The sequence below is a fragment of the Triticum aestivum genome, chromosome 3B (assembly GCF_018294505.1).
Source record: "Triticum aestivum cultivar Chinese Spring chromosome 3B, IWGSC CS RefSeq v2.1, whole genome shotgun sequence".
NCBI lineage: Eukaryota > Viridiplantae > Streptophyta > Magnoliopsida > Poales > Poaceae > Triticum > Triticum aestivum.
In genome coordinates, this window is record NC_057801.1 from 824,704,986 (window position 1) to 824,718,983 (window position 13,998).

The following is a 13,998-nucleotide window of genomic DNA, read 5'->3' on the forward strand; positions in this document are numbered from 1 at the left end:
AAACCTATAGCAAAGAAGATACAAATGCAATCTCGTGGAGAAACAGCCCAGAGAAGTTGTACTCATACTACCTGCAACAAATGACAGCGAAAAAATTATTCAATCAAATAACAATAGGGTGGAGGAGGGGTTGTCCACACGGAATTGAAAGCACATCCAACGGCCACAAACGCCCAATAATGTAGATCCAACTATTAGCGCTCGTCCTTTTTTTCAATTAGAATGGATTGGACTTGCATAAATATATAGAAACATGAAACATATAGGTAAACCTTCTTGTTCTAATAAGGTTCCATATATATAATATGAAAAACACAATCTCAATCAAAAGGCCTATTAGCTCAGCTGGTTAGAGCGTCGTGCTAATAACGCGAAGGTCACAGGTTCGAGACCTGTATGGGCCATCTTTTTTTTTACACAATGGACATGAGAAGAAAAAAAAATACAAAGTTAAGATGGCCTCGAACCGGAGACCTTCAGTGTGTTAGACTGACGTCATAACCAACTACACCACGAAACCTTCTTGCCCTTTTTCTACAAAATCCTTTTACAAACAGATAGAAGCAATAATAATCTAACAAGATGCCCAACTAACTGAATCATCTGATTGTTTCAGCTGTACAATCCAAGTCACATTAAAGCTGGAAAATCACACGGCTTATGTATCTGCTTAACTAATAGCCCACTGCCGCAAAAAAAAGAAGAAAATTAGGTTCACAGCCCAACAAGCAAATTACTTCTGCTTCGGTACACCCCCCTAAACACAAGGACGGCTCAGATTAGCCCATACCTCTTCATAAGTAAGGGCATGATAGTCATAATTTATAAACTCTTCACGTATATGCTGTTTTTTTTGACAAACACGTATACACTGTACATGAACGGACGTGCACACCCTGCCGCGGGCTGGCCTATTCAGCCTTTTTTTTATGAAACCACAAAAAATCCTGCGTCCTGCAGGTATTAGCACACCCGCACTAACCAACTCGGCAACGGGAGGTCACGTGTTGTTTACATTTTTTAATACTTAAAATAGGACACTGGAAAAGCGGAACATTTTCTGTTTGGTATTTTCTTTTCTTTTTTTGTTTCTTAAATGCGTGAAGTTTTTATAATTAGTGATTTCTTTTTTTGAAAATGACGACAAAATTTCAAATTCTTGATTTTTTCTTCCCAATCAGTGAACTTTTTTTCCCCAAAATTGATCAGTTCTCTTCTCAAATTCATGAACAATTTCGAAAATTGGCGATTTATTTTTGAAAATTGTTGAACTTTTTTATAAATTGACAAACTTTGTTTCTAAATCAATGTTTTTTTTCAAATTTGTGATTTTTCTCCCAAATCAATGAACTTTCCTTCAAAATCGATAAACTTATTTTGATTTTTTGATGAACTTTTTTCAAAACCAATAAAAGAAAAGAAAAACAAAATAATATAAAAACCCATGTAAAAACCAAAGAAAAAACCAGCCCGGTTGAAAAGGAAAACCAGAGTCTTCTTTTCAGTGTTATATTTGATGCACTACAAAAGATGGAAAAAGAAAAACTTAGACCATGATCAACAGAGGTGTTCGAGTAGGCGAGATGGCTCCATATAAGAGCACGTCGTTTCCTGACATGCTTGAAATGGCCCATATTTTTTTTGATGCCTTGTATGACCAATTCAAGGCACCATGCCAAGTTGTTTTGCTTTTCCGCAAGTTTTGCATTTTTCAGAGTTTTCTCGGTCAAAAACGCCCGATAAATGGGTGGACGTGTCACAACTTGCATACTGTGTCAGAAATCGTTCAAACCTGGCATGGATGACTACCATGGTCATGCCCACCAGGTTGAAAAGGTTGGGGTCATTTTAGAATGTCCAAAAGTAGACCATGTTTAATGGAGGATGTTCGGATTGGCTAGAAGACTCTACCTGAGGGTACATTGTTTCTCAACATCCTTCAAATGGCCTAATTTTTCCCACCTCCTTCTATGATTAAATCAAGGCACCATGTCAAGCTGTTTAAGTTTTCGATAATTCTTGCATTTTTTATAGTTTTCTCGGTGAAAACTGGCTTATAAATGGCCGGACGTGACACAACATGCATATATTGTGGGAAATTCATTCAAACCTGACATGGATGCGTATCATGGGCATGCCCGCCTACTGGAAAAGGTTGGGGTCATTTCATGCATGTCCAAAAATATATCATGTTCAACAGAGGGTGTTCAAGTAAGCGAGAAGGGTCCATTTGAGGGCATGTTTTTGCGGCATCCATTAACTCACCCTAAATCTTTCCATGATCTTATATGATCGATTAAACGCACCATGCCAAGTTGTTTTGGTTTTCGACAAATTTGATCTTTTCTGGACTTCTCTCGGTTAAAAAAGGCAGCTAAATGATAGGACGTGTCGCAACTTGCATATTTTGTCGGAAATCGTTCAAACCTCGCATGGATCCTTACCTCGGGCATGCCCCCTGCCTGCAAAAGTTTCGGTCATTTAAATTTTTTCAAAACTAGACCATGTTGAATGGGGGGTGCACCCCGATGGGCATGCCCATGGTAGGCAACCATGCTAGGTTTAACAATTTCCGACACCATATGTAAGTTGCGACATGTTCAACCATTTTATCGGTCTTCTTTTACTAAGAAAACTCCAGAAAATGCAGAACTTGTCAAAAACCAAATCAACTTGGCATGGTGCCCTGAATTGCTCATAAAAGGCCATGGGAAAAATTAGGTCCATTACTTCTTATTTTTTGCTGGGGAAATTGGGGCCATTTCAAACATATTGAAAAATAATGTGCTCTCAGAAGAACCATTCTGACCTTACCGAATAATCTCGTTAAACATGGTGTTTTTTGGACATCCTTGAAATGACCCCAACTAATAAATACAAAGGGATAAAATTGAAAACCGTAAGTATTTTTTAAAAGCATTTAATAAAGAAATAGAAAATAATAATTTGGAACCATTAGTTTAAAAAGTTAGTTAAAACATGTATTTTGGTATTAAAAAAAAGAGAAAAGTGAATTAGTAAAATAAGAAATGAAATGAAAAAGATAGAAAAGAAAATAGAACACTTAGGCCTTGGCCTAACTAGGCGACGACATTGCTCTCGTCGGGCGCGTGTGGGCCCGGTCCAAGAGCTCATAGATTTGAAAAAAGTTCATCAATTTTTTACAAAATATTCATGGATCTGAAAATTTTCAAGAAAAAAGTTCACTAAGGAAATTTGCCAAAAGGTTTTCTCGGTTTTGGGAACCTTGGCTTCCCAGCCATTTTTTCCGGCTTTGGGACATTCTCGAAGGTCGTGAACCGTGTTTTTTCTTTTTCTCCTTTTATATTCTCTCTTGTTCATTTTTTGTCTTCTTTGACTTTTCGTTTATTCTGTTTATTGTTTCTACTTCTCATAAATTAAATTTTTTTGGAATTCAATTTTTTTTCATATTCTTCTAGAATTCCAAATTCGTTACTGTTTTTAAAAAAACGTACATGTTTAAAATTTTGTTATTTTATAAAAAAAACTAGTTGTGTTTTGACATTCTGAGCAAGTTTGAAAGGCACGAACATTTTTTTTGAAATTTATGTACAATTTTAAAAAACAAGTATTAGTCTTTTAAGAACAAAACAGGAAAACTATAAACCGTAACAAAAACCATGCAAAAAAACATAAACCAAAGAGTGAAGGTGCTGTGTTTTTTTTATTGGCGTTGTGTCTCTCGAACAAGAAGAAGAAAAAAAGTTTAGTAAGCATATCAGATGTGCTTGCCAAGATGGTTTTGCCCGGGTTCGAACCGGAGACCTTCAGTGTGTGAGACTGACGTGATAACCAACTACACCACGAAACCTTCTTGCGCGTTTTCTACAAAACCCTTTTACAAACAGATGGATCCAATAATCTAACAAGATGCCCAACTAACTGAATCATCTGAATGTTTCAGCTGTACGTACAATCCAAGCCACATTAAAGCTGGAAAATCATACAACTTACAGTACATATCTGCTTAACTAATAGCCTACTGCCACAAGGAAAGAAACATACCATGTGAAGGAAGTTAGGTTCACAGCCCAACAAGCAAATTATCTATTTTTTAATAAGTTCTTCCAGACAAATTCCCCCCATTTCCAGACATCAAATAGACAGGGATGAACTATTTTTCAATACGACCAGGTAGCTCTTCTTTTTCGTCAAATCCCACACAACCAACATATTTGTTCAGAACTTCAGATATAGTAGCATCAGTACGCACACACATAAGATCCGGGATTACACCGCGATGATAGATCTAACTAAAAGCATATATTCGAGCGCGGCACATTCAACAAATGTTTTAAAAGAAAGCAAGGACAAACTTGAAATTCTGTTGCCAGGAATTTAATGTCACCAGTGGACGGTAACAACAGCTACAATGAACACGCTAGCTTGCTACCGGTGAAATCAGCTCTCTCCATGCCATGGCCCAGCTCCGGCATGAACGCAACCGTTAAGTTGCACATATGAATTTTCCTGGGGCAAATTCACAGGTGCAGGGCCCAACAGAAATTCCCAATCACCAAGTTTTGGATCGGAAATAAATAAACTAACAAGCTAAACAATGATGAGCGCCGCAAAAAACAACTGGTTTGTACCAGCCGTTGTGTATTCAGCGAGATGAGATGGTTCTCTGGACAGACAAATCCTATTTGGCGCGTCCCGCGCGCGAGCGAGGTAGCTCGTACCCCTCATTCTTTCGACTTTCATCCAATCAGGTAACCTTCCCTGAACCGGTTTTTGTTTTTCTTTCGATTTTTTCTTCATTTTTATTTTTTCCATATTAAGTTATGTTTATTTTCATTTTATTTTTCTTTTTTATTTATTTTTCAATTTGCCAAAATATTTTAAACTCATAATCTTTTTTTAAAATCGTGAATATTTTCTAAAATCATGAACATTTTTTTAATTCCTGAACTTTTTTTTACTCATCAGATCAAAAAAGTGTTCAAATATTTAGAAAATGTTCATTGAATTCAAATTTCCTTCATCAAATTTAAAAAGTATGCATCAAATTCAATGAAATGATTATTGGAAAAAAAACATCAAACTCAAAATTTGTTCATCTATTTTTCAAAAAATATTCATCAAATTCTAAATTTGTTCATTGATTTTTTAACACGTGTTCATTGAATGCAAAGTTTGTTCAACCATTTCTAAAAAGACAATGTTCTTGAGTACAGTATTTGATCATCAAGTTCAAAAAATCTTCATCGAATTTTGAATTAGCAAATATTTTTCTGAAATCGATGGTTTTTTTAATTCATGAACATTGTTTCAATACGCGAACATTTCTGTTCGAAATCATGAACATTTCTTTAACAATGAACATGTTATCATTTCGGGAACATTTTTCCTAAAATTATTTTCCCCCTTAAATTCTAAACTTTTTTGATATTCTGAATTGCTTTAAAGAAGAAAAACCAGAAGAAAAAATAAGGAATAAAAAAACCAGGGTGCCCAACCCAGTTATGGGCTGGCTCATGAGGGGCGCGCGGGAGGGGAGTGGGTGAGCGCTGGTATGTTGGCCAGCGCCCCACGCGCCCAATAGGTGATCCCCGCCTCTGGACATGCCACCAGTCAGTAAAGAACATGCATGTGTGTTGGGCTCTGAGGATTTTCAGACAGATGGCTTGGTGATAGTATGTTGAGTTGTTGCATCAGAAGCTATTGCACCGCCAGGATCAATCTGGATGATTAACTCCTCGTATGTCTATTTGCATGGAATGTTCTTAATTTGCATGGCATTTTTCTTTGAACGTGGCAAATGAACATCTCCAAAAACTGATTTATATAAGACTATATCATGGCAACTTGTATTATTATTATGATGCCATTTCGTGTTGTTTTAATACACTATGACACATGTATTGTGACATACCAATGGCAAATGTGTTGTATTTAGTATACTAGACCATGATGGCGCGCGTTGCCGCACCCGTCTATTTTGACAATAGAATGATCGTGATATTCCTAAAATATAAGGAGGCACAAAAAGCATGAAAGTAAAATTTATCTGAACTAATATATAGTTATTAGCATACAAGTACATTTGCCTGACCCATATATGTATTCCTTAGTAATTGAAGACTTGCAAACAAAATAGCATACAGAGCAGAAAGCTTTCAATTATGTCCAATAAAGTGACTAAGATGGTGGTGTGATGTAGTTTTGATGACCCAAAGTCTTCTCAAAATATGAGGGCGACCTATAGTATTTCATCAACATAAAGTGTTTAGTAATTTGGATTTTCTAAAAGATATTGTGTACATATATCCACATAGAGATCGTACATGTGTAGGATGTGAATTTTTACAGGGCAGGTATTTACTTGAACAACTCCTTCCTTGTAAGAGATTTATTTCCGTGAGCTGCATGCACCCATTCCCTGCAGATAACTTTGTAAAATATAATTATGTTTATGTTTTTTGTATATGCCACTTCCTAATAATTATGTGGCTGCTACTCCCTAGTACCCAATTAGTTGGCAGATACCGTTATCCCCAACTTGCTTCAGGCACAATTAGGGATAATGAGACTGCAAGAATCTCTGATCTACTCAAGGAATGGCATGCACAAATCCAGAAGATTAGCCGTATACAGAAAAAACCTCGGCGTGCTATGGCAGCATTTGGCCGTGGACATAACTAAGAGAACGATGTGTTGGCATGCAAATGTACCATAGGAGATTAGCATTTTCATTAGCGATGATTATAAAACTGTTATCACTTAATGAATAAAAGTGCTTTCCCCCTGTAAAAAAAAAGAGAGGAAAACCCTATAGCAAAGAAGATACAAATGCAATCTCGTGGAGAAACAGCCCAGAGAAGTTGTACTCATACTACCTGCAACAAATGACAGCGAAAAAATTATTCAATCAAATAACAATAGGGTGGAGGAGGGGTTGTCCACACGGAATTGAAAGCACATCCAACGGCCACAAACGCCCAATAATGTAGATCCAACTATTAGCGCTCGTCCTTTTTTTCAATTAGAATGGATTGGACTTGCATAAATATATAGAAACATGAAACATATAGGTAAACCTTCTTGTTCTAATAAGGTTCCATATATATAATATGAAAAACACAATCTCAATCAAAAGGCCTATTAGCTCAGCTGGTTAGAGCGTCGTGCTAATAACGCGAAGGTCACAGGTTCGAGACCTGTATGGGCCATCTTTTTTTTTACACAATGGACATGAGAAGAAAAAAAAAATACAAAGTTAAGATGGCCTCGAACCGGAGACCTTCAGTGTGTTAGACTGACGTCATAACCAACTACACCACGAAACCTTCTTGCCCTTTTTCTACAAAATCCTTTTACAAACAGATAGAAGCAATAATAATCTAACAAGATGCCCAACTAACTGAATCATCTGATTGTTTCAGCTGTACAATCCAAGTCACATTAAAGCTGGAAAATCACACGGCTTATGTATCTGCTTAACTAATAGCCCACTGCCGCAAAAAAAAGAAGAAAATTAGGTTCACAGCCCAACAAGCAAATTACTTCTGCTTCGGTACACCCCCCTAAACACAAGGACGGCTCAGATTAGCCCATACCTCTTCATAAGTAAGGGCATGATAGTCATAATTTATAAACTCTTCACGTATATGCTGTTTTTTTTGACAAACACGTATACACTGTACATGAACGGACGTGCACACCCTGCCGCGGGCTGGCCTATTCAGCCTTCTTTTTTTATGAAACCACAAAAAATCGTGCGTCCTTCAGGTATTAGCACACCCGCACTAACCAACTCGGCAACGGGAGGTCACATGTTGTTTACATTTTTTTAATACTTAAAATAGGACACTGGAAAAGCGGGACATTTTCTGTTTGGTATTTTATTTTCTTTTTTTGTTTCTTAAATGCGTGAAGATTTCATAATTAGTGATTTCTTTTTTCGAAAATGATGACAAAATTTCAAATTCTTGATTTTTTCTTCCAAATCTGTGAACTTTTTTCCCCCAAAATTGATCAGTTCTCTTCTCAAATTCATGAACTATTTCGCAAATTGGCGATTTATTTTTGAAAATTGTTGAACTTTTTTATAAAATTGACAAACTTTGTTTCTAAATCAATGTTTTTTTTCAAATTTGTGATATTTCTCCCAAATCAATGAACTTCCCTTCAAAATCGATAAACTTATTTTGATTTTTTGATGAACTTTTTTCAAAACCAATAAAAGAAAAGAAAAACAAAATAATATAAAAACCCATGTAAAAACCAAAGAAAAAACTAGCCCGGTTGAAAAGGAAAACCAGAGTCTTCTTTTCAGTGTTATATTTGATGCACTACAAAAGATGGAAAAAGAAAAACTTAGACCATGATCAACAGAGGTGTTCGAGTAGGCGAGATGGCTCCATATAACAGCACGTCGTTTCCTGACATGCTTGAAATGGCCCATATTTTTTTTGATGCCTTGTATGACCAATTCAAGGCACCATGCCAAGTTGTTTTGCTTTTCTGCAAGTTTTGCATTTTTCAGAGTTTTCTCGGTCAAAAACGCCCGATAAATGGGTGGACGTGTCACAACTTGCATACTGTGTCAGAAATCGTTCAAACCTGGCATGGATGACTACCATGGTCATGCCCACCAGGTTGAAAAGTTTCGGGTCATTTTAGAATGTCCAAAAGTAGACCATGTTTAATGGAGGATGTTCGGGTTGGCTAGAAGACTCTACCTGAGGGTACATTGTTTCTCAACATCCTTCAAATGGCCTAATTTTTCCCACCTCCTTCTATGATTAAATCAAGGCACCATGTCAAGCTGTTTAAGTTTTCGATAATTCTTGCATTTTTTGTACTTTTCTCGGTGAAAACTGGCTTATAAATGGCCGGACGTGACACAACATGCATATATTGTGGGAAATTCATTCAAACCTGACATGGATGCGTACCATGGGCATGCCCGCCTACTGGAAAAGGTTGGGGTCATTTCATGCATGTCCAAAAATATATCATGTTCAACAGAGGGTGTTCAAGTAAGCGAGAAGGGTCCATTTGAGGGCATGTTTTTGCGGCATCCATTAACTCACCCTAAATCTTTCCATGATCTTATATGATCGATTAAACGCACCATGCCAACTTGTTTTGGTTTTCGACAAATTTGATCTTTTTTGGACTTCTCTCGGTTAAAAAAGGCAGCTAAATGATAGGACGTGTCGCAACTTGCATATTTTCTCGGAAATCGTTCAAACCTCGCATGGATCCTTACCACGGGCATGCCCCCTGCCTGCAAAAGTTTCGTTCATTTAAATTTTTTCAAAACTAGACCATGTTGAATGGAGGGTGCACCCGGATGGGCATGCCCATGGTAGGCAACCATGCTAGGTTTAACAATTTCCGACACCATATGTAAGTTGCGACATGTTCGACCATTTTATCGGTCTTCTTTTACTAAGAAAACTCCAGAAAATGCAGAACTTGTCAAAAACAAAATCAACTTGGCATGGTGCCCTGAATTGCTCATAAAAGGCCATGGGAAAATTAGGTCCATTACTTCTTATTTTTTGCTGGGGAAATTGGGGCCATTTCAAAGATATTGAAAAATAATGTGCTCTCAGAAGAACCATTCTGACCTTACCGAATAATCTCCGTTAAACATGGTGTTTTTTGGACATCCTTGAAATGACCCCAACTAATAAATACAAAGGGATAAAATTGAAAACCGTAAGTATTTTTTTAAAGCATTTAATAAAGAAATAGAAAATAATAATTTGGAACCATTAGTTTAAAAAGTTAGCTAAAACATGTATTTTGGTATTAAAAAAAGAGAAAAGTGAATTAGTAAAATAAGAAATGAAATGAAAAAGATAGAAAAGAAAATAGAACGCTTAGGCCTTGGCCTAACTAGGCGATGACATTGCTCTCGTCGGGCGCGTGTGGGCCCGGTCCAAGAGCTCATAGATTTGAAAAAAGTTCATCAATTTTTTACAAAATATTCATGGATCTGGAAATTTTCAAAGAAAAAGTTCACTAAGGAAATTTGCCAAAAGGTTTTCTCGGTTTTGGGAACCTTGGCTTCCCAGCCATTTTTTTCGGCTTTGGGACATTCTCGAAGGTCGTGAACCGTGTTTTTTCTTTTTCTCCTTTTATATTCTCTCTTGTTCATTTTTTGTCTTCTTTGACTTTTCGTTTATTCTGTTTATTGTTTCTATTTCTCATAAATTAAAATCTTTTGGAATTCAATTTTTTTTCATATTCTTCTGGAATTCCAAATTCGTTACTATTTTTAGAAAAACGTATATGTTTAAAATTTTGTTATTTTATAAAAAAACTGATTGTGTTTTGACATTATGAGCAAGTTTGAAAGGAATGAACATTTTTTTTGAAATTTATGCACAATTTTAAAAAACAAGTATTAGTCTTTTATGAACAAAACAGGAAAACTATAAACCGTAACAAAAACCGTGCAAAAAAACATAAACCAAAGAGTGAAGGTGTTGTGTTTTTTTTCTTGGCGTTGTGTCTCTCGAACAAGAAGAAGAAAAAAAGTTTAGTAAGCATATCAGATGTGCTTGCCAAGATGGTTTCGCCCGGGTTCGAACCGGAGACCTTCAGTGTGTTAGACTGACGTGATAACCAACTACACCACGAAACCTTCTTGCGCGTTTTCTACAAAACCCTTTTACAAACAGATGGATCCAATAATCTAACAAGATGCCCAACTAACTGAATCATCTGAATGTTTCAGCTATACGTACAATCCAAGCCACATTAAAGCTAGAAAATCATACAACTTACAGTACATATCTGCTTAACTAATAGCCTACTGCCACAAGGAAAGAAACATACCATGTGAAGGAAGTTAGGTTCACAGCCCAACAAGCAAATTATCTATTTTTTAATACGTTCTTCCAGAAAAATTCCCCCCATTTCCAGACATCAAATAGACAGGGATGAACTATTTTTCAATACGACCATGTAGCTCTTCTTTTTCGTCAAATCCCACACAACCAACATATTTGTTCAGATCATGGTTTTCAATTTCAGTTTCAACAAAATTTCAGCACCAACTGAAATCACTGAAATTCAGTGAAATTCAGTTATTTCAGTTTGCATTTCAGCCAAAAGGCCAAAATGTTCATTTGAATTTAATTAAATATTTGAAATTTTCAAAAAGTATTTTGAAAAATATTTGATTTCCTATGTACTACTGAATTTGCCGAAATATTTTGACCAAACGTAATATTTCATTGTCTACTGTAATTAATGAAATTCAGTGAATTACAGTGAAATCTCACTGAAAGTGAAAACCATGGTTCAGATATAGTAGCATCAGTACGCACACACATAAGATCTGGGATTACACCGCGATGATAGATCTAACTAAAAGCATATATTCGAGCGCGGCACATTCGACAAATGTTTTAAAAGAAAGTAAGGAGAAACTTGAAATTCTGTTGCCAGGAATTTAATGTCACCAGTGGACGGTAACAGCAGCTACAATGAACACGCTAGCTTGCTACTGGTGAAATCAGCTCTCTCCATGCCATGGCCCAGCTCCGGCATGAACGCAACCGTTAAGTTGCACATATGAATTTTCCTGGGGCAAATTCACAGGTGCAGGGCCCAACAGAAATTCCCAATCACCAAGTTTTGGATCGGAAATAAATAAACTAACAAGCTGAACAATGATGAGCGCCGCAAAAAACAACTGGTTTGTACCAGCCGTTGTGTATTCAGCGAGATGAGATGGTTCTCTGGACAGACAGATCCTATTTGGCGCGTCCCGTGCGCGAGCGAAGTAGCTCGTACCACTCATTCTTTCGACTTTCATCCAATCAGGTAACCTTCCCTGAACCGGTTTTTGTTTTTCTTTCGACTTTTTCTTCCTTTTTATTTTTTCCATATTCAGTTATGTTTATTTTCATTTTATTTTTCTTTTTTATTTTATTTTTCAATTTGCCAAAATATTTTAAACTCGTAATCTTCTTTTAAAATCGTGAATTTTTTCTAAAATCATAATCATTTTTTTAATTCCTGAACTTTTTTTTACTCATCAGATCAAAAAAGTGTTCAAATATTTAGAAAATGTTCATTGAATTCAAATTTCCTTCATCGAATTTAAAAAGTATGCATCAAATTCAATGAAATGATCATTGAAAAAAAAACATCAAACTCAAAATTTGTTCATCTATTTTTCAAAAAATATTCATCAAATTCTAAATTTGTTCATTGATTTTTTAACACGTGTTCATTGAATGCAAAGTTTGTTCAACCATTTCTAAAAAGACAATGTTCTTGAGTACAATATTTGATCATCAAGTTCAAAAAATCTTCATCAAATTTTGAATTAGCAAATATTTTTCTGAAATCGATGGTTTTTTTTAATTCATGAACATTGTTTCAATACGCGAACATTTCTGTTCGAAATCATGAACATTTCTTTAACAATGAACATGTTATCATTTCGGGAACATTTTTCCTAAAATTATTTTCCCCCTTAAATTCTAAACTTTTTTGATATTCTGAATTGCTTTAAAGAAGAAAAACCAGAAGAAAAAATAAGGAATAAAAAAACCAGGGTGCCCAACCCAGTTATGGGCTGGCTCATGAGGGGCGCGCGGGAGGGGAGTGGGTGAGCGCTGGTATGTTGGCCAGCGCCCCACGCGCCCAATAGGTGATCCCCGCCTCTGGACATGCCACCAGTCAGTAAAGAACATGCATGTGTGTTGGGCTCTGAGGATTTTCAGACAGATGGCTTGGTGATAGTATGTTGAGTTGTTGCATCAGAAGCTATTGCACCGCCAGGATCAATCTGGATGATTAACTCCTCGTATGTCTATTTGCATGGAATGTTCTTAATTTGCATGGCATTTTTCTTTGAACGTGGCAAATGAACATCTCCAAAAACTGATTTATATAAGACTATATCATGGCAACTTGTATTATTATTATGATGCCATTTCGTGTTGTTTTAATACACTATGACACATGTATTGTGACATACCAATGGCAAATGTGTTGTATTTAGTATACTAGACCTGATGGCGCGCATTGCCGCGCCCGTCTATTTTGACAATAGAATGATCGTGATATTCCTAAAATATAAGGAGGCACAAAAAGCATGAAAGTAAAATTTATCTGAACTAATATATAGTTATTAGCATACAAGTACATTTGCCTGACCCATATATGTATTCCTTAGTAATTGAAGACTTGCAAACAAAATAGCATACAGAGCAGAAAGCTTTCAATTATGTCCAATAAAGTGACTAAGATGGTGGTGTGATGTAGTTTTGATGACCCAAAGTCTTCTCAGAATATGAGGGCGACCTATAGTATTTCATCAACATAAAGTGTTTAGTGATTTGGATTTTCTAAAAGATATTGTGTGCATATATCCACATAGAGATTGTATATGTGTAGGATGTGAATTTTTACAGGGCAGGTATTTACTTGAACAACTCCTTCCTTGTAACAGATTTATTTCCGTGAGCTGCATGCACCCATTCCCTGCAGATAACTTTGTAAAATATAATTATGTTTATGTTTTTTATATATGCCACTTCCTAATAATTATGTGGCTGCTACTCCCTAGTACCCAATTAGTTGGCAGATACCGTTATCCCCAACTTGCTTCAGGCATAATTAGGGATAATGAGACTACAAGAATCTCTGATCTACTCAAGGAATGGCATGCACAAATCCAGAAGATTAGCCGTATACAGAAAAAAGCTCGGCGTGCTATGGCAGCATTTGGCCGTGGACATAATTAAGAGAACGATGTGTTGGCATGCAAATGTACCATAGGAGATTAGCATTTTCATTAGCGATGATTATAAAACTGTTATCACTTAATGAATAAAGTGCTTTCCCCCTGTAAAAAAAAGAGAGGAAAAACCTATAGCAAAGAAGATACAAATGCAATCTCGTGGAGAAACAGCCCAGAGAAGTTGTACTCATACTACCTGCAACAAATGACAGCGAAAAAAATATTCAATCAAATAACAATAGGGTGGAGGAGGGGTT

General features: G+C 36.2%; 4 non-coding genes across 4 annotated transcripts; 2 read left to right on the forward strand and 2 right to left on the reverse strand.

The window, feature by feature from the left end:
- The first annotated feature begins 330 nt into the window (after positions 1 to 330).
- Positions 331 to 404, forward strand: TRNAI-AAU (transfer RNA isoleucine (anticodon AAU)). Its single transcript has one exon. It is a non-coding gene; the product is annotated as a tRNA-Ile (tRNA).
- Positions 405 to 3,758: 3,354 nt separating this feature from the next.
- TRNAV-CAC (transfer RNA valine (anticodon CAC)) lies at positions 3,759 to 3,832 on the reverse strand. Its single transcript has one exon. It is a non-coding gene; the product is annotated as a tRNA-Val (tRNA).
- A 3,287-nt stretch (positions 3,833 to 7,119) lies between these two features.
- TRNAI-AAU (transfer RNA isoleucine (anticodon AAU)) lies at positions 7,120 to 7,193 on the forward strand. Its single transcript has one exon. It is a non-coding gene; the product is annotated as a tRNA-Ile (tRNA).
- Positions 7,194 to 10,550: 3,357 nt separating this feature from the next.
- TRNAV-AAC (transfer RNA valine (anticodon AAC)) lies at positions 10,551 to 10,624 on the reverse strand. The gene has a single exon. It is a non-coding gene; the product is annotated as a tRNA-Val (tRNA).
- Positions 10,625 to 13,998: the final 3,374 nt, after the last annotated feature.